The sequence below is a fragment of the Cervus elaphus genome, chromosome X (genome assembly GCF_910594005.1).
Source record: "Cervus elaphus chromosome X, mCerEla1.1, whole genome shotgun sequence".
Taxonomy (NCBI): Eukaryota; Metazoa; Chordata; class Mammalia; order Artiodactyla; family Cervidae; genus Cervus; species Cervus elaphus.
In genome coordinates, this window is record NC_057848.1 from 175,540,265 (window position 1) to 175,560,600 (window position 20,336).

A 20,336-nucleotide genomic window follows, 5' to 3' on the forward strand; every position below is an offset into this window, starting at 1 on the left:
GATCCAGTTATGCAAGGAGTTTGTTGTTTAGTCTCCTCAGTCATGTCCGATTCTTTGCGACCCTGTGGACGGTAGCCCGCCAGGCTCCTCTGTCCATGGGATTCTCCAGGCAAGAAGACTGGAGTGGGTTGCCATTTCCTCCTCCGGGGGGGTCTTCCCAACCCAGGGAACGAACCCTAGTCTCCTGCATTGCAGGCGGATTCTTTACTCCTGAGCCACCAGGGAAGCCCAGGCAAAGAGTTTAAATCCTTAAGTTAAATAAACGAGATCAAACATAGACATGAACTAAACTGATTATTCATTTTCAATGAAAATTTAATGGCGGTCCTAGGAGTGCAAGTGGTAAGTATTAATACATTGCTGACCTCCAATGGTCTCAATTTATTCTGGATTTTCAAATCGCTGTGGACTCATGTGGTCAGACAGAAAAGCTACAATTTGCTGTAATCACTGTTTGGGCATCCTTTCTTGATTGGTTGCTTGAATTTAGGAAATCGGTTCAGAATTACTCGATGTCTCTACCCCCTAGTTTTTCTAATCACGGAAAAGAAGGCTTAGAAGAAATGTCACATTGGTTTTGACACAATGATACCATCTCTTTTACTGAGTGGATTTTTCTCTCTCTTTCTCTGTGTCTCTGTTTTACGGTAACAGGGAAAAATGTGCTGAGATGGAAAAGCAATCAAGTAGATTTTCATGGAGGCATTTTTAAAAGCATCTTCTTAGAAGGGCGATGTAATGGTAAGTATGAAAAAAGTAAACATTGATCTCCGCTGGTTTATTTTCTCGAAGCATTTACTGCCTGGTTAATTCACATCTAGCAGTGCTTTCAAATTGCTTTGCTGGGGAAAATGGTTTTCTTTTCTTTTCTTTTTTTAAAAAAGATTTATTTCAAATTCACCACAGTGCAGAGCAGTGATTTCAGCCTCCTTCAGCCCGTACAACTGGCATGCCTTGTGAATTTAGGATTTCGTAATAATCATTTGTTTCTGCAAATAGCCACAGTGCAGAGGCTATCTTATTAATGAGACAGAAGAGTCAATCCTCTGACTCAACTTGGGTATATTTCTCCTGAAATGGACCCTCATCTCACTTTATCCTGCAGGCAGCATCTCAAGCTACTGAGGTCTTTGAATGGCCTCAGTGTATCCTGGTATCATTTTTGTGTGAGGCCCTGAGGAGTGGAATACAAAATATCAGATGTCCTTTTAATGCAGGCTGGGGGCCCACTGAGGCCCCGGGATCCTTCTCTTTATCAGAAATAGAGCACAGTGCAAAGAAGGGGAAATGGGCAGAATGCTTTGATGGTTGTGAGCTCACATTAGTGAAGATGCTTTACAAGTCAAAATCGACACGCTTACCTCCCGCCCCCCACCGCCGCATACTTAAAATTTAAAAAGAACGCATGCACGTTTAGTTGCTCAGTCACGTCCAACTCTTTGCAACCCCATGGACAGTAGCCCACCAGGCTCCTATCGGTGGGGATTCTCCAGGCAAGAATCCCAGAGTGGGTTACCATGCCCTCCTCCAGGGGAATCTTCCCCACCCAGGGATTGAACCCAGGTCTCCCGTATCGCAGGCAGATTCTTTACCATCTGAGCCACCGGGGAAGCCCTTTAAAAGTATCTCAATATACTAAAAAGAGTATGCCTTAATGTATTTCAAATAAATAGCTAAGGTTGTTCATGAGTCAGCTGTCCATTCAAGCCCTGCTTATATATATGTGATTATTGTTTCTGCTTGTTCAGTCGTTAAGTCGTGTCCAACTCTGGCTTTTAAGTATCTGTTTACTGTTTAACCACTTAATTTCCCAGTCTTCACTCTAACAAACTTGAGTGGCTTTCCAAGATTTTAGGTGATTGTCAAGGTCATGTCCTTCACTGGACTCCTGCTTTCAACAAAACTAGATTTCCAAAGTCCTCTTCCTATATCCTGCCATAAAGAAATGCTAGGTTGTTTTATGTTTTTTGTTTTTGACTTCCTCAAAAAGCTAATTTGTAATGAATAAAAAAAGACTAATGCCGCCCCCGTTTTTGCGGTTAACATGCAAATGTGAAAGATATCGGGTGAGAAAACAAATGAATCGCAGTTTGCTTTTTTTATCTTGTGTAGACGTACCTATTTTATCAAAGGAGTTGTGTGCACACACATTTCTCATCAGGATATACGGCTCAGTGATCGATAACATCACATTAATCAAATCCGTTTCTCTTGTGAATTCTGAAACTTTTTTTTTTTGGTATTGTCATTTTCTTTTTGGAGGAACATTGGATATGTGTAACCAGGGCGTGAAGTTGCACAAGTATTGGGTTGGCCGAAAAGTTGGAAACTGTAAGGAACTCCTTGGCCAGCCCCATACGTGTCTTCCTTCTCACGCCACCAACCTGTAGGACAATAGCTGGGCTTGTCCTCATGTCAGCAGCTGCCCTGCAAGGAGCCGTCACGCAATTACGCAGGCCATCCTGGTTCTCAGGACAGGCCGTGGTTAGTAGGTCTGGAGTTTGAGCTCCAGACCACACAGCTCTGAATATGGACTTCCCTTGTGGCTCAGCTGGTAAAGAATCCACCTGCAATGCGGGAGACCTGGGTTCGATTCCTGGGTTGGGAAGATTCCCCTGGAGGAGGGAACCGCTACCCACTCCAGTGTTCTGACCTGGAGAATTCCATGGACTGTATAGTCCATGGGGGTCGCAGAGAGCTGGACACGACTGAGTGGCTTCTACTTCACTGCAGACCACGAAACCCAAAAAGGAGCATGATATATAAGTGCACCGGTGAAGGGCTTCCCAGGTGCCGCTAGTGGTAAAGAACCTGCCCGCCAATGCAGGCGACATTCGAGACTCGGGTTCCATCCTTGGGTCAGGAAGGTTCTCCTGGAGGAGGACATGGCAACCCCCTCCAGTATTCTTGCTTTGGGAAATTCCCATGGACAGAGAAGCCTGGTGGGCTACAGTCTATGCAGTTGCAAAGAGTCAGACATGACTGAGCATGCATGCACGTTAATATATAACAAATCATGGATACTATGTTAAATTATGGAAACTATAGGTGTATGCTTTCATCATTAGGAATTTTGTGAATGCACCCACTACAATCTGTTAACCATACAGCACGTGTTTGTCAGCTGAAACTTGGGGTGCATGCAAGCCTGAATCTGTTGCTGTTGAGTTGCCCAGTCGTGTCTGACTCTTTGCGACCCCATGGGCTGCAGCACGCCAGGCTTCCCCGTCCATCACCAGCTCCCAGAATTTGCTCAGGAATGTCTGGGAGCTCCCTGGAATTTCATGTCTGAAAGTGACCTGCCCCAGGGAGAGAATCCACGGACATCCACAGAAAAGTGTGTGTGATACCGCCGCCCTGATGAGGGCGGGTCAGTCCCTCGGCGGCTGTTGTCCCCCGTCAGTCATGATCAGAGTCGAGAGGAAAGGACTGCTTGAGGAAGCGCTTTCAGTCATCACAACTTTTGTATTCTGCTCCCCTGAACGATTTAACGAAGGGCATTTGTAGGGTTCAGACCAGGCAGTTCAGAGATCCCATTTGTGCGTGTCTGAGAGAACCAGGTGATGTGACTCAGCAGGCTTCCGGGAAGTGGGTGATTAACATCAGGATGGAATGGACTCGTTTTCTCTTTTCTCTGGCGCGTTGTCGGGACACCACGCCCGGGCGTGCTGGGGACCTACAATAAAATATTAAGAAAAAATATTTTTGTTGTATGTGATTTGGGATCTTTTGCGTAAACATATGCTTTTTTCTCAGTTTTTTTTTTTTTTTAATTGTAGCCTAGTTGCTTTAGAGAGTTGTGTTTTCTGCTGTGCAAGAGAGTGACTCAGTTATATGTGTGCATATATCGCCTCCTTGGTGAGCCTCCCTCCCAGACTTCTAGGTCATCACAGAGCCCCGAGCTGAATACCCTCTGCTATATGCCAACTTCCCACTAGCTAGCTATTTTACTAGCTCAGCTGGTAAAGAATCCACCTGCAATGCAGGAGACCCCGGTTCGATTCCTGGGTTGGGAAGATCCCTTGGAGAAGGGATAACGCCACCCACTCCAGGATTCTTGGGCTTCCCTGGTGGTTCAGCTGGTAAAGAATCCACCTGCAATGCGGGAGACCTGGGTTCGATCCCTGGGTGGGGAAGATCCTCTGGAGAAGGGAAAGGCTACTCACTCCAGTCTTCTGGCCTGGAGAATCCCATCGACTGTATAGTCTGTGGGGTCGCGAAGAGTCAGAGACGACTGAGCTACTTGCACTTCATTTCACTGTGTATGTAAGTCAGTGTTACTCTCAATTCATCCCGCCCTTTCCTTTTGCCCATGTGCCCATGAGCCTGTTCTCTACATCTGTGTCCCAATGCCTGCCCTACAAATAGCTTAATAGCAAAGAGCTCACAGTCCGGACTGTAACTCAGAAAGATACAAAGCACCCCAGTGTTTGCAGCCAGGACCTAGGAGCCACCTAGATGTCCACCAACACACGAATGGACAAGGAAACTGTGGTACATATATACGGTGGAATATACTACATAGCCATTACAAAGATTGAATTTGAGTCAGTTGTTAGGACGCAGATGATCCTAGAGCCTGCCATTTAGGGCAACTTAGAAAGAGAAAAATAAATATTGCATGTTGATGAATATGTATGACAGCAAGGACATCCAACCAGGCCATCCTAAGGGAGATCAGTCCTTGAATATCCATTGGAAGGACTGATGCTGAAGCTGAAGCTCCGATCCTTTGGCCAACTCATGTGAGGAGTTGACTCATTGGAGAAGACCCTGATGCTGGGAAAGATTGAAGGCGGGAGGAGAAGGGGACGACAGAGGATGAGATGGTTGGATGGCATCACCGGCTCAATGGACGTGGCTTTGGGTAAACTCCGGGAGTTGATGATGGACAGGGAGGCCTGGTGTGCTGCAGTCTGTGGGGTCGCAGAGAGTCGGACACGACTGAACGACTGAAACGAACTGACTGATGGAATGTAAGAATATGCCTCTAAGGTGCCCTGCCTTCTTCTCTTTCCGTGGTGACTGCTGAAATCAGATTTTCCACTGCGTTCCTCGATACTTATTGAAGCGTGACATGGTGTCATGGGGAATGGAACAGTTCGGACCTCAGTGAGGTATCACGTAACGTAACCTCATGAACACCGTTAGCAAACGGGAATGGAGACGCGGTCCTGTTCTGTTACTTGAACCTTCCAGGAATCCTTCTTAGCAGGCGGTTGGAATTTTTTTTTTTTTTACTGTCCTGGGTCTTCATTGCTTTGTGTGCCTTTTCTACTAGCTGTGACGAGCGGAGGTTACTCTCTAGTTGCGGTACGTGGGCTTTTCATTGCGGTGAATTCTCTTCTTGCAGAGCATGTTCTTGAAGGTGTACTGGCTTCCGTAGTTGCAGCTCGTGGGCTCAGGAGTTACTGAAGCACGTGGGGTTAGCTGCCCCATGGCCTGGGGGAATCTTCCCAGACGAGGGATCGAACCCGTGTCCCCTGCATTGGCAGGTGGAGTCTTAACCGCTGGACCACGCTCGAAGTCCTGGCGATTGAAGTCCCGGAGATTCAGTCTTCTGTGTTCCCGTCACAGCACAAGGCCATTCAGAAGGTTCTCAATAAATGACGGGTGACCGCAGGTCAACACCCTTTCACAGGGATATGTGATTTCTGGAAACCAGTAGCTCTAAGGTCTAGTCCGGGCTGAGTGGCTCAGGGGAGCAAGTCAAGGACACTGCACCAGCCCTTTGACCTCCTTCCTGTGTTGTCTGCTGACCAGTGAAGGAATCAGCCTGGCGGATGCAGTTTTATCCAGGTATAAGAGGTCCCGTCCTATGCCTGAAGCTTTTCTGCCCAGCGTCCAAGTGGATGAGACTCTTTCCCATTATGCAGACAATCCTTCTTCAAACCTTTAATATCAGATGGAGGTAAAGAAAGTCATTCCAGCCCACGTTTGTTGTGTTTCAGGAGACCAAACATCTTCTTTTCACCCCAGGGGTGGGACTCCTCTGGTGGATCAGTGGATAAAAGAATGTGCCTGCCAATGCAGAAGACTCGGGTTCGATCCCTAGTTCAGGAAGATCCCCTGGAGGGAGGGCACGGCAACCCACTCCAGTATTCTTGCTTGGACAGTCTCCATGGACAGAGGAGCCTGGTGGGGCCACAGTCCATGGGGTTCACAAAGAGTCAAACATGACCCAACGACTAAGCAACAACCACTATGGAGCCTCGATTGTAGAGAACTTTTATTTCCCCGCTATTTGTTCTGGTCTGGTTCATATGCACGGAAGACTATAAATTATTTAGCATTGACTTATCTGTAATTAAGTCTTCTAAACGGACTACGATTTCAGCTGCTGTGTTTTCCTCTCAATTACTTAGAAAATTTAAGGCTTCCTTGGAGGGGATGTGGAGTCTTTCACTTGTCCTTTTAATGGTAATTGATTGGCTTGTTCACATTAGGCTGGTCTGGGAAGAAGGTTAACAAATAAAACCTGGCAAGGTGAGAAGCAGGTGGCGTCGGATGAGTGAAGGGCTGTCTGTCCTGGATGTGTGTCCTCATTAATTTCCCACCTTCCCCAAGTTGCAGATTCATCAGGAAGGGTAACTTGAAAAAGGAGCGTATGTCAGCTACAGAGTTTCAGTTTTCCTAACAGGTGTTCTTTGGTCTCTTGTGTCATTGGCATTTGCATGGGTTTTTAAATTTTTTGCTGGTGTTTTGCTGCTCAGGCATGTCCGACTCTTTTTGACCCCCATGGACTGTGGCCCACCAGGCTTCTCTGTCCATGGGGATTCTCCAGGCAAGAATACTGGAGTGGGTTGCCCTTCCCTTCTCCGGGGGATCTTGCCAACCCAGGGATCCAACCCACGTCTCCGGAGTCTCTTGCATCTCAGGCGGATTCTTTAACACTGAGCCACCAGGAAAGTCCCTTGAGTCTTTTATAATCTATTAAACATCTCCGCTGACTGAATTCTCTTGACATTGTAGGTTTAATTTTGTTAAATGTTGAAACCACAGACCTCCTCAAAAATCGATGGATGAGGGGAACTGAGGCTGAATGCGGAATCATGGTTGGTCATTTGTTATTTTATGGTTGGGAACGTCAGATTAGAGTTGAAGCGTTTTACAATGCCGGTAGTGTAATCTTCTCAAGCGTTTTCAAATCATTCAGTTTTCTGTGGTTAAGTCTTAGAACAGATCTCTGAAAGTGATGTGCCGTGAACCATTTTTTTTTAAAAACAATGTATTTTAGGTTAATTCTTTACTTTTAAGGCATGTGGGTTATTTTAGTTGCAGCATGCAAACCCTTAATTGAGGCTTATGGGAGCTAGTTCTGAGACTAGAGGTCAAATCCAGGTCCCCTGCATTGGGAGCAGACTTTTACTCACTGAACCACAGGGAAGTCCCTAAAATATATATATATATTTTTTCTGAAAGCAGTAAAGTGGCCCTGTGAATGAGTTAGGATTCAGGAACATCTGACTCAAAAGGAATTGATTTGAGGATAGAAGTCGTTTCCCACCATGGCGTCATCTTGCTTTCACACTTCTGAAGGTCCATGAATTGATCTTACGCCTTCAGGATAAACTGGAAGGATGCTTGTGTTGAAATGGCTAGAGGGCTTTGGAAAGAAGTGTCATCGTGCGTGACATTTCAGGGCTTGGAGAGAACCCTCTGGAGCTCTGATGGTGTGCCTTTGTTTTCTGCCAGCTGCTGGTTGAGAAGCTTTCCAGTTCATTTCTTTCTCAGGCCATTCTGTTGGGAGATGCTACATCAGTCATTGCAATCTCCCTGAAAGTCTCCATCTTTAAGTCTCACCATTATGTCTGCTGTATTTTTCTCAGCTAGTCTTTTTTTTTTTAACTTTTTATTTTGTATTGGGGTATCACTGATTAGCAATGTTGTGATAGTTTCAGGTACACCATGAAGGCCCTCAGGCATACATATACACGTATCCATTCTCCCCAAACTCCCCTCCCATCCAGGCTGCCACGTGACATTGAGCAGAGTTCCCTGTTCTCAGCCAGTTTTCTTGAAGAAAAGAAAGTGGAAGTTGCTCAGTCGTGTCCGACTCTTTGCAACCCCACGGACTGTACAGTCCATGGAGTTCTCCAGGCCAGAATACCAGAGTGGGTAGCCTTTGCCTTCTCCAGGGGATCTTCCCAACCCAGGGATCGAACCCGGGTCTCCCGCATTGCAGGCGGATTCTTCACCAGCTGAACCACCAGGGAAGCTGAAGAAGACTGGAGTGGGTAGCCTGTCCCTTCTCCAGCGGATCTTCCCCACCCAGGATTTGAACCGGGGTCTCCTGCATTGCAGGTGGATTCTTTACCAGCTGAGGCATCAGGGAAGCCCTCTTGAAGAAAGGGGTCATGGAAATGCATTTGCGTCGCTTCCCACTGCTTTTGCAACGTGTTCATTTCCTCCTGCCGCTGAACAGATGATCACAAAGTTGTTGGTGTGAACTGGACACAGGGATAAGGTCAGTGCTGCAGCTCAGGTGTCTGGGGCAAAAGCCAGGGTCCGCAGGGTCAGTTCCTTCTGGAAGGTCTAGGGGAGGGAGGATCCACTGCCTTGCCTTCTCCTGGTTTTGCCCCTCCTTGATTCCTGCTTCCTCGTCCCATCATCTCCTCTGTCTCCTTCATCACCTTCTCTCACTCTGACCCCTGCTTTTTCCTTTCAGTTGTTTAGTCACTCAGTCCTGTCCCAATCTTCTGCTGCCCCAAGGACTGTAGCCTGCCAGGCTCCTCTGTCCTTGGGGATGCTCCAGGCAAAGAAGACTGGAGTGGGTTGCCATGCCCTCCTCCAGGGGGATCATCCTGACCCAGGGATCGGACCTCCATCCCCCGTGTTGGCAAGCTGATTTTTCCCCATTGAGCCACCTGCTGAAGGAGGCCCCCTCCTCCTTTTAAGGAACTTATAATTCCTCTGGCCTCACCCGGATCAACTGGGGACATCTCCCCATCCCAGGACCCTTTGTTTGATTACGTCTGCGTTGTCCACGTAAAGTTCTCTGCCAGGGAAAGCTGTGTGTTCTCAGGAATTCTGGAAGTACAGAAGTGGATGGCTTTGTGGTGTATATGTGTGTTTGGCTGTGGGTGGAGTCGTAAAAAAAAAAAAAAGCATCAATTGATGCTTTTGAACTGTGGTGTTGGAGAAGACTCTTGAGAGTCCCTGGTACTGCAAGGAGATCAAGCCAGTCCATCCTAAAGGAGGTCAGTCCTGGGTGTTCATTGGAAGGACTGACGCTGAAGCTGAAACTCCAATCCTTTGGTCATCTGATGCGAAGAGCTAACTCATTGGGAAATACCCTGATGCTGGGAGAGATTGAAGGCGGGAGGAGAAGGGGACGACAGAGGATGAGATGGTTGGATGGCATCACTGACTCAATGGACATGAGTTTGAGCAAGCTCCGGGAGTTGGTGATGGACAGGGAGGCCTGGCGTGCTGCAGTCCATGGGGTCGCAAAGAGTCGGACACGACTGAGCGACTGAACGGAACTGAACTGAACTGGAGTCATTCAACCTACCACACGTTGAAGGCGGCACTCCTGTGAGTGTCAGGAGATGAGTCTCAACTCTCACCTTCAGTGATGTCTGCCACACCCATCCCCTTCCCTGGCATGGTCTCTCCTCCGTCTGTCTCTCTCTCTATCATTTTGGCCGCACCTCCTGTCATGTGAGATCTTAGTTCCTGAGCCAGGGATGGAACCTCTGCCCGCTGCAGTGGAGGCCTGGGGTCCTCACCCCTGGACCCCCAGAGAAGTCTCCTCCTCCATCTCTTGTATAACATTCTCGTTCCTTTTTTTGCCCCTTCTTCTTAGCATCCTCTTCACTTCCATTCCACCTGCTCGCACCCCTTCCTTCTCTTCGACTCTTTGCGACCCCATGGACTGCAGCAACTCCCAGATTCCACTCAAACTCATGTCCATTGAGTCAGCGATGCCATCCAACCATCTCATCCTCTGTCGTCCCCTTCTCCTCCTGCCCTCAATCTTTCCCAGCATCAGGGTCTTTTCCAATGAGTCAGCTCTTTGCATCAGGTGGCCAAAGGATTGGAGTTTGAGCATCCATCCTTCCAATGAATGCTCAGGGTTGATTTCCTTTAGGCTTGAGTGGTTCAATCTCCTTGCAGTCCAGGGGACTCTCAAGAGTCTTCTCCAGCACCACAATTTGAAAGCATCAATTTTTTGGTGCTCAGCTTTCTTAATGGTCCAACTCTCACATCCGTACATGACTACTGGAAAAATCATAGCTTCCCGTAGATGGACCTTTGTCAGCAAAGTGATGTCTCTGCTTTCTAATGCGCTGTTTAGGCTATTGTCTGTGGGTTTGCATAGAGTTGGACATGACTGAGTGACTAATGCTTTCATTTTTCCTTCCTTTGCCGACCTTTCTGGGGAGCTAGGAAAAAAAATCCCGTTCAGCCTTCTGACTCCATTCCACCCACACATCCCTTCTCGGGGAAGCCTTCCTCCGCCTGTAAAATTCCTTATTTCACAGCATCTCATGCTAACTGGAACCCTCCCTGTTTACTGAATGTCTCACTTTTCTCTCCCAGACTAAACATTGGCGTATCGGAAACATTTTGTGTTACTATAACCACCACGTCATCTCTGACAGTGCTTATGCACAGTCAAACCTTTTTTAATAGAATTAATGTTATGATAAATTATGATAAGCTTATATATTATATTATAAGCTTGTAATGTAATTATAATAAATTTTCATAATGTTGCCATAAAAATATGCATTAGTGGCAGTGACGTCTACGTCTAGAGCAGTGGTCCCCGACCTTTTGGTACTGAGCTCCGGTTTCATGGAAGACAGTTTTCCCAGAGATCAGGAGTTGGGGGTGGTGATGGAATGATTCAAGTGTATTGCCTTAATTTTGCTCTTTATTATTATTACATTAGCTCCAGCTCAGATCATGAGACATTAGATCCCACATGTTGGGGACCCCAGGTTTAGAGGTATATCTCCTTACTTTACCATCAGTCTCTCTTTGATTTGCTTGTTCATGTTCATTTCCATAGTATGTGTATGTTTGGTGGTGGTTTCGTTGCTAAATCGCGTCCAGCTCTTGCGACCCCATGGCCTGGATCCCGCAAGGATCTTCTGTCCATGGGATTCTCCAGGTAAGAATACTGGAGTGGGTTGCCATTTCCTTCTCCAGGGGATCTTCCCGACCCAGGGATTGAACCCAGGTCTCCTGCGTGGCAAGGTGATTCTCTGCTGTCTGAGCTATGAGGGAACGTCTGTGTAAGTGATGATGGGGCTTCCCTGGCGGCACTCGTGGTCATGAACTCGCCTGCCAGCGAGGAGACACAGGAGCCACGGGTTCGATCCCTAGGTCGGGAAGATCCCCCGGAGAAGAAAGTGGCCACCCATTCCAGTGTTCTTGCCTGGAGAATCCCATGGAGCCTAGCAGGCGACAGTCCAAAGGGTCACAAGAGAGTCGACTAAACAATGACAAAGTCAGAATGGGTGACTGAGGGACTCAGGGATCCCTGATGGTTCACTGTGCCGCCTGCTAGAATTCATTCCATCTGCATGGAGTTGGCAGAAGATGGCCAATGTCCCCAGTGACCCGAGCGGTCCCCCTTCTACTCGGTCAGACCTAATGTCCCCGAGCCTTCTTGATCTACGGGTGCAGGTGAAAATAAAGTTCCCTCCTGAGCACACAGAACATTTGTCTCTGTCTCTCAGAAGAGACAGTCTAAATATTGCTGTCTTCTGATGCAATATTGTTTTCCTCCAAGAGGCGCTCAGCCTTCACTTAAAAGAAAAATGTTGGCCGGGCCCGTGGAAATGAACTGATAACCTTGTTTGGCAGGGGGCGGGGGGCTGGGGGGGCGGACAGGACTCTGCTCCAGGGTAGCTACTAAAGAGTAATGTTTTCAAAATAACACTGAGAGATGAAAGTGAACGTTAAAAAAAAAAATGCTGTCAGCGATTTAGACCTTCTCAAGGTCACGGGGAGAATTGCTTAACTGGAGTTATTGCCACTCTGATCTCATATATATATATATATATATTTTTTTTTTTTTTCTTGAGAAATGGCCTAGCCAAAGATTTATTTTTTTCTCTTTTTTTTAAAAAATTTTTTTCCCTCTTCTATTTTTTTTCTTCTTCTTTTTTTTTTTTTTTTAACCCAGTTCTGTTGCTTCTTTCTGTATTTATAAACAGAGAAACATACCCAATGTTAATTGCAATCAACGGACACAATAGGATGGAACCTGTTCCTCTGGTGGAGTTTTATCAAGGAAGGTTGAGTTGAAGGCTCTCTCTGTTGTGGAAATGAGTTGCTTTGTTCTGCCCAGGGGCTCTTGTTTTAATTTCTAAAGGGGATGAACTCTCTAAAGCTACATATTTAATTTTGTAAGACAAAAGGAGCTAACTTTGCTTAAAACGGGAAAGGCTTTTAGTGTCCTGAGTAACTTGTCATTTCCTGTGTGAAGGTAGCTGCCTGCAGCATTTTAGTGATTAGATATGGGCGGGCTAAGTCTCTTCAGTTGTGTTTGACTCTTTGCAACCCCATGGACTGTAGCCTCCAACTCTCCTCTGTCCATGGGGATCTCCAGGCATGAATACTGGAGTGGGTTGCCATGCCCTCCTCCAGGGGATCTTCCAGACTCAGGGGTCAAACTTGGGTCTCCTGCATTGGCAGGCAGGTTATTTTACCCCTGGGGAGAACCCCTGGCTCTTTTCCCCAGCGCCACCTGGGAAGCTCAACTCTTAGGTGACAGAGAGAAAGAAGGAAATGTCTTTGGGAAGGCAGAAAGGTTCAGAGGGCGCGCACATCCCAGCCTTGCAAGGGAGCAACACGCCATCTCTTGCTTTACCTTCTTTGAACCCGAACTTTGCTGGCCTCCCTGGGTCTTATAATTGCTTTTTGGTCCCGAGAGACAAGCACTTGCTCCCTCAAACTGTTGGACAGTTGAGTCTTCAAGGGCCCAGAGGTCACGCTGGGTAAATCTGCCATCGGTGCCCATGTTGTAATATGCTGTGAACCCAGCCGTGATCGCATTGGGACATCCAGGTCAGAGTGCTCACACCATTATCAGACCACGGTGCCCCTCATGTAGACCAGGGGATTTCTCTCCTTGTAGAGGAATGCCCTACGATTTACGCAAATGGCTCTTCTCTCAACTTTAGCCTGCTGTCACCTTTTATCTAACAATTTTTTTTTTTTATAAGAATCAATTTTTGGCTGCACTGGGTTTTTGCTGCTGTCCACAGGCTTTTCTTTAGGTTGTGGTGATCAGGGGTTGCTCTTGACTTGCGGAGCATGGGCTTCTCATTGTGCTGGCTTCTCTTGTTTCGGTAATTATGGCTCGGAGCTCAGTAGTAGCATCTCCTGGGCTTACCACAGACTCGGTAGTCATAACACACGGGCTTAATCGCTGCATGGCTTGTGGGATCTTCTTGGACCAGAGATGGCACCCATGTCCCCTGCGTTGGCAGGTGGATTCTTAACCGCTGGACCACCGGGGAAGTCCTACTACCGTGTTTTAAAAGATAACTGCAGAGTCACGGATGCTCACAGGAGATGGCTGACCTTAGGCATGCTCCTTTCCCACATGTCTCGATGATGCTGTTGCTAAGATGACATGACCCGAAGCCTCCTGCTTTTACCCTTGGCTGTATGATTGTTTTAGAACCTTTGTGAACAAAGCCTGCCTTTTTTCTTCTTTGTCATGCTATAATCAGTGGTTTGATTTTTTTTTTTTTTTAGTTATTAGCACAGGGGAGTTTTGTTAGCTCAGAACTCCAGAAGGTCAAGTTGCTATTCTATCACTGCCAGTCCCATGGAATTTAGGATTCTGCCATTCTTGTTGTTATTTAGTCTCTCCATTTTGTGCAATTCTTTGCAACCCCGTGGACTGCAGCACGCCAGGCTTCCCTGTCCGTCACCATTTCCTGGAATTTGCTCCAACCCATGTCCATCGAGTCGGTGATGCCATCCAACGATCTCATCCTCTGTCGTCCCCTTCTCCTTCCGCCTTCAATCTTTCCCAGCATCAGGGTCTTTTCCGAAGAGTCAGTTCTTCACATCAGGTGGCCAAAGTATTGGAGTTTCAGCTTCAGCATCAGTCCTTCCAGTGAATATTCAGGACTGATTTCCTTTAGGGTGGACTGGTTGGCTCTCCTTGCAGTCTGAGTGACTCTCAAGAGTCTTCTCCAACACCACAGTTCCAAAGCATCAGTTCTTCGGTGCTCAGCTTTCTTTACAGTCCAACTCTCACATCCACATCTCCTGGATTTTACTTAGCCTCTGGCATTTCAGTCAGTCAGCTGTTTCAGCGTGCACACGCATGCGTGTACACACACAGACAGACCACACACACCTACAAGGGTGACTCTTTTCTGTATAGGTGATGTAGCAGATTTACCTTAATTATCACCAACAAGATCTCTGATGATGATCCAGACTGGGGATGTGTAGGGCATCAGGTACCCACTCCTTTCATTTCTGCAAACATTTCTATCACAGCGTCATCAGTGAGCTTGCTGGTTACACAGACTGGCAAAACGTCTTTCCACAAGGCGAATGGCAACCTCCTCAGTACTGCCTTCCGTTTTCAAGATCACAGCTGCATTGAAAGCCTTCCATGCTGGCGGTGAATTTAGGAACTCAAACTATGGAGGGACTGACTTAAAGGCAACCACTTTATATTAATGCTTTATATTAGTGCTGCCAGATATCTTGAACTTAGAATGGAGGTAAGGGGCAGCAGGAAATTTAAAGCTCGATCAACACGTAGCGGATTTATTGTTTCATCGTTTCGGTCCTGCTGAGTAGAATGTTATAATACTGAAGAGACTTTGTATCCTAGTGGTTGTAAATACAGAATTTGGAAAGAAAAAAAAAAATAGTGTGACTTCTGATATCACCTTTACTTCCTTAGGCAAGTTTCAAGTTCTTGAGAGCATCCACCTTCTTCTCTGTAAAGTGGGTTGAGAACATTTGCTCTCATCACCGTGTGTGGGGTGAGAGAGAGAGCCTGGCATTAAACCTGGACCTCTGTTGACATTCAGTCGATGCCTCTCAAAGAGTGATTTCACGTGGACAAAATAATTTATTTAAAAAAAAACTTATCTTTTGCAACGATATGACCATTTTCTGAATTTGTCATTCTTGAGTCGCTAAGTCATGTCTGACTCTTAGGGACCCCAGGGACTGCAGCATGCCAGCCTTCCCCGTCTTCCACTGTCTCCTGGAGCTTGCATACATTCGTGTCCATGGAGTCGGTGATGCCATCCAACCATCTCATCCTCTGTCGTCCCCTTCTCCTCCCGCCGTCAATCTTTCCCAGCATCAGGTTCTTTTTAAATGAGTCAGTTCTTGGCATCACGTGGCCAAAGGATTGGAATTTCAGCTTCAACATCAGTCCTTCCAATGAATATTCAGGACTCATTTCCTTTAGGATGGAGTGATTTCATGGCTCTCAAGAGCCTTCTCTGACACCACAGTTTGAAGGCATCAATTCTTTGGCGCTCAGCCTTCTTTATGGTCCAGCTCTCACATCCGTACATGACTACTGGAAAAACCACAGCTTTGACTAGACGGACATTGTCGGCAAAGTGATGTCTCCGCTTTTTAATAAGCTGCCTAGGTCTGTCACATGTTTCTTCCCAAGGAGCAAGTGTCTATTTACTTTATGGCTGCCTTTGCTGTCTGCAGTGATTTTGGAGCCCAAGAAAATAAAATCTGTCACTGCTTCCACTTTTTCCCCTTCCGTTTGCCATGATGTGATTAAATTCAGACTTCTTTCTCAGAGCTGTTTTAGATTCACAGCAAAGATGAGAGGGAGGTCCAGACAGTTTCCATTCACTCCCTGCCCCTGTTCATGTTCCAGCCCCCCTATTATGAACACCTCTCACCTCCACCCCCAGAGTGGGGTATGTGTATATACATATATATTTAACTAAGGAATAACCAACATTGTCACATGGTCACCACCCAAAGGCCATTCTTTGCATTAGAGTTAACTCTGGGTCTTCTACATCCTATGGGTGTGGACAAGCATGTAACGACATGGATCCATCGTTGGAGTGTCCTAAAGAGTCTTTTCAATGTCCTTACGGTTCTGTACATCACCCTTCCCACCACCCCAGTCCTGGCAACCACTGATGCTTTTACTGTCTCTACAATGCTGCCTTTACCAGAACATCACCTCCTTGAAATCACACATTCTGTAGCCTTTTCAGATCAGCTTGTTTCACGGAGTGAAATCCATGCATTGACAGTTCATCCATATCTTTTTTATAGCCCAGTAGCTCAGTTCTTTTTTATCATGGAATACTCTTCCAGTTATCTGGATCGACCGTAGTTTATTTATCCATCCGGCTGCTGGGGAATATCTCGGTTTCTTCCAAGTTTCGACCATGCTCGCTAGAGATACTAGAAACACTGGCGTGTGGATTTTTGTGTGGCTACAAGTTTTCAGCTCCTTTGGGTAATTACTCAGGAGTGTGATTGCTGGAATCTACTATATTTGTCACATCCTATGCAAGGGAAGACTCTGGATTTTCTTCTTGAATACCAAAACAGTGGTATGCCTCGGGAATGACAACACACTTGGCAAAGTTAGGCTTCCAAATTCAGTGGCGATGTGTTTGCCAAAGGGATTAATCACACCTATTTTTAGGATAGCATTTCTGGCAGGGGAAGCAAGCAAAGGGAGGAAGCATTTGAAAATGCCCACTTCTCCATGGACCAGCCCATCCTAAAGGAAATCAACCCTGGATATTCACTGGCAGGACTGATGCTGAAGCTGAAGCTCCCAATATATTGGCCAACTGATGTAATGAGCCAGCTCACTGAACAAGACCCTGCTGCTGGGAAAGATTGAGGGCAGGAGGAGAAGGGGACGACAGAGGATGAGATGGTTGGATGGCATCACCGAATCAATGGACATGAGTTTGAGCAAACTCCAGGAGATAGTGAAGGACAGGGAGGCCTGGCGTGCTGCAGTCCACGGGGTCACAAACAGTCAAACACGGCTTAACGAGTGAACAATCTCTCCCCAGATCAGCTTACTGACGCCAGTCCCTTGGACAAGACTCGTATATGAGACAGATCTACCTTCATAAACAGCCATGCTTCCGTAGCAAAGCTCTACCTCTGAGGACTTAAAAGAATTAGACAAATCTAATATATCACTGATGCTCCACAAAGTTATATCTGATCCCCTGTCCGCTCTCTTCTCTTCTGTAAATTGCAAATTTTTTTTTTCCACATTATCACAGACTTACCCCACCAAATCTTCTCTCCTGGGGAAAATGGTTGGATTTAATTTTCTGTATATCTAATCCTAAAATTGGAAAGTTAATCCCACAGTACTGTTTAGATAAGCTATTGGGTTTTCTTTGGCAAATCCAAGAATATGGAAATTGTCATATATTGCCAATGTGTTTTGTGTTAAAGACAAAAGGGTAGGAGATTGTCCGTCATTCTGAACAGTTTCTGGCATGGCTGCAAAGTAGCTATAAGGCATTCTTCTGCTTTGATTATTGTTGAGTCCTTTAGTCATGTCCAACTCTTTGCAACCCCACGGTCTGTAGCCTACCAGGCTCCTTTGTCCATGGGCCTTCCCAAACAAGAATACTGGAGTGGGTTGCCATTTCCTCCTCCAGGGGATCTTCCTGACCCAAGGATCCCATGTCTCCTGAATTGGCAGGCGGATTTTTTACCATCTGAGCCACCAGGGAAGTCCAAAAGAGGCATAAATGGCTTATAGGAGGCTTCCCAGGTGGTGCGGTTGCCAAAGAGTTCACCTGTCATTGCAGGAGACCCACAAGATGCAAGTTTGATCCCCGGGTCTTCCCAGTGCACCAGGCCCGAGCACTTGTCTCACGCATCCAACCTGGGCTGGTGATCTGTTTCACACTTGATGATATACATGTTTCGATGCTGTTCTCTCAAAACATCCCACCCTCGCCTTCTCCCACAGAGTCCAAAATTCTGTTCTGTACATCTGTGTCTCTTTTTCTGTTTTGCATATAGGGTTATCATTACCATCTTTCTAAATTCCATATATATGTGTTAGTATGCTGTAATGTTCTTTATCTTTCTGGCTTACTTCACTTTGTATAATGGGCTCCAGTTTCATCCATCTCATTAGAACTGATTCAAATGAATTCTTTTTAACGGCTGAGTAATATTCCATGGTGTATATGTACCACAGCTTCCTTATCCATTCATCTGCTGATGGGCATCTAGGTTGCTTCCATGTCCTGGCTATTATAAACAGTGCTGCGATGAACATTGGGGTGCACGTGTGTCTTTCAGATCTGGTTTCCTCAGTGTGTATGCCCAGGAGTGGGATTGCTGGGTCATATGGCAGTTCTATTTCCAGTTTTTTAAGAAATCGATGGAGTCTCTTTTTATGGAGCATAGGCTCAATAATTATAGCACATGGGCTTTCTTGCCTCAAGGCATATGGGATCTTCCCGGACCAGGGATCAAACCCGTGTCCGTTGCATTGGCAGGCAGGTTCTTAATCGTTGGACCATCATGGAAGTTCCCCACGTTGTCTTCAAAGCCAAACTACTAGTATTTTTTAAGGTGCAACAACTTCAAACAGCTAATTTCTGCCCCGGGGTCCACCCCCTGCCTCACAAGCATGCCTGTCCTGAGAGGAGAGCTTCTGGTGAAGACAGTCCTTGAGATGGGCATAACATTTTTTGTTTGTTTGTTTGGAGGGAAAGCATTTAGAAAAATGAACAATAGGTTCACAGCAAAGGTGAGTATGAAGTTCTGAGGCTGTTAAACTGTCTCCGGTTAAAACTGGTCATTCAAAAGAGGAGAGTTTTTTAAGACAGTCAATGGGAATTTGCTGTGTATCTCCGGAAACTCAAACTCTAGGCTCTGTATAAAACTAGAGGGGTGGGATGGGGAGGGAGGTTCAAAAGGGAAGGGATATATGTATACCGATGGCTGATTCATGTTGAGATTTGACAGAAAGCAGCAAAATTCCGTAAAGCAATTGTCCTTCAATAAAAAAATTAATTAAAAAAAAAAAGAAATACATTAAAAAGCAAAGAAAGAGAGAGGGACTTAAAATCCAAAGCCTTAGTTTAAATCTTGGACTTACACCTTATTAACTATATAATACTGATTCATTTAATCTCTCTTTTCTTCAATTTTTTCACCTGTTAAAAGGAGGGTTAAGTATGACTGTATTTAGGGTTACTGTAAAGATTACATCATTTTAAACCTAAAAAAAAAAACCCAAAATGAGGGTGTACCGCAAGCCAGCTTCATTAGTCGGTTTGTTGTTTTCCTTTTTCCCCTTATTATCGGATGTGTTCTTTCCAGAAAGGCAGCCATGGCTGATAAGTGACATAATGCCCCTTTCAGAAAGCCTTTCACTCTTGGGGTTGTTTTCCTTGTCTTTTCTTTAAAAACCAAAGTCACAGAAAGTTCTCGTGGTAGAGGGCTTTTTGTCTGTCCTACGGGAGGCCCATCGGGCTGGTTCAGAGGCACCACTGCCTTTTCATCATTACCCCCCTTTTTCTTTCCTGTTTCTGGAACATTGCATGAGGTTAAATTAAACATAATTATCTCAGTTTGCGTTTCCTGGGGAAGTCCGCCCTTCTAAGTGGCTCCTTGGAGGAGCTCTCTGAATCCCGCGGGTCTTAATTCCATGAGGTCCTTTCATGACATTGTTACCTGATGTAGAAATTTGTCCAGTGGTCAAGCATGCCCGTGTGGAAGCCAGGTTTTCCTTTCACCATAATCTGGCTTTTTCTGAGCTTCTACCCTGATGCTGGGAAAGATTGAGGGCAGGAGGAGAAGGGGATGACAGAGGATGAGATGGTTGGATGGCATCACCGACTCAATGGGCATGAGTTTGTGCAAACTCCAGGAGATGGTGAAGGACAGGGAGGCCTGGCATGCTGCAGTCCACGGGATCTCAGAGAGTCGGACCCGACTGAGCGACTGAATTGAACTGAGCTTCTACAGTGAGAAGTATTGACCCCCTCCCGACAAACCCTGGCCACTATCAATAGCACGCTTTACCTTCTGCAGCTGGTATAGCCTGCATTTCTTCAATACACTTTATACCCGATAAATACTCTGATGGCGTGCAGGTTGGTCTCTGTATTATGAGATGAGAAGTGAGGGACTCAGCTCCCTTCTGTTTATTTTTAAAAGAGACTGTTTATTTTTAAGGAGTTGCTTTCTTCTGAGCAGGAACCCGCTCACGAAATCCATGTGGGGGGCTGGCATTTTGAGCTGGCATTGTGACCCGATCTGATCCTTGGGTCTCTTTCTCAGATGATGGATGTTGCTGGAACTCACTTATTCCCCAGTGCAGACAGCTGTGTTTCCTCTTGCCT

At 46.2% G+C, this 20,336-nt stretch overlaps 1 protein-coding gene across 6 annotated transcripts in view; it reads left to right on the top strand.

Annotated features, from left to right (window-relative positions):
• NLGN4X (neuroligin 4 X-linked) overlaps positions 1-20,336 on the top strand; it is a 370,297-nt gene that overhangs the window by 42,840 nt on the left and 307,121 nt on the right. For 5 of the 6 annotated variants that reach the window (XM_043897227.1, XM_043897228.1, XM_043897231.1 and 2 more), the window contains one exon: positions 655-741. The exons of the other annotated variant lie outside the window; for it this stretch is intronic. The gene's annotated coding sequence lies outside the window, so the exon portion shown is untranslated. The remainder of the gene's footprint in view (positions 1-654; positions 742-20,336) is intronic. 6 annotated transcript variants of the gene reach the window in all.